The sequence below is a fragment of the Theobroma umbraticum genome, unplaced genomic scaffold (genome assembly GCF_002168275.2).
Source record: "Theobroma umbraticum cultivar Fairchild unplaced genomic scaffold, ASM216827v3 scaffold_67.0, whole genome shotgun sequence".
NCBI lineage: Eukaryota > Viridiplantae > Streptophyta > Magnoliopsida > Malvales > Malvaceae > Theobroma > Theobroma umbraticum.
In genome coordinates this window covers 2,497,169-2,497,374 of record NW_018397262.1, presented here as the reverse complement: position 1 = coordinate 2,497,374, position 206 = coordinate 2,497,169, and positions in this window count along the sequence as shown.

Below are 206 nucleotides of genomic sequence, written 5' to 3'. Positions count from 1 at the left end.
AAGAATCAAACATGCAAATTACATGAAAAACATCAAACAAAGGCTTTGATACCATTGCTGGGATTCGCTCTTATGCTTAAACTTAAAAATAATTAAGAAATAAAAATATAACGTAGTGAAAAAAATAAAAATACATTTAATTAGAGAAATTGTTGAAAACCATGAGGATCAATGTTTGTGTTTGTTATGCAAGCTTTAGATTAATT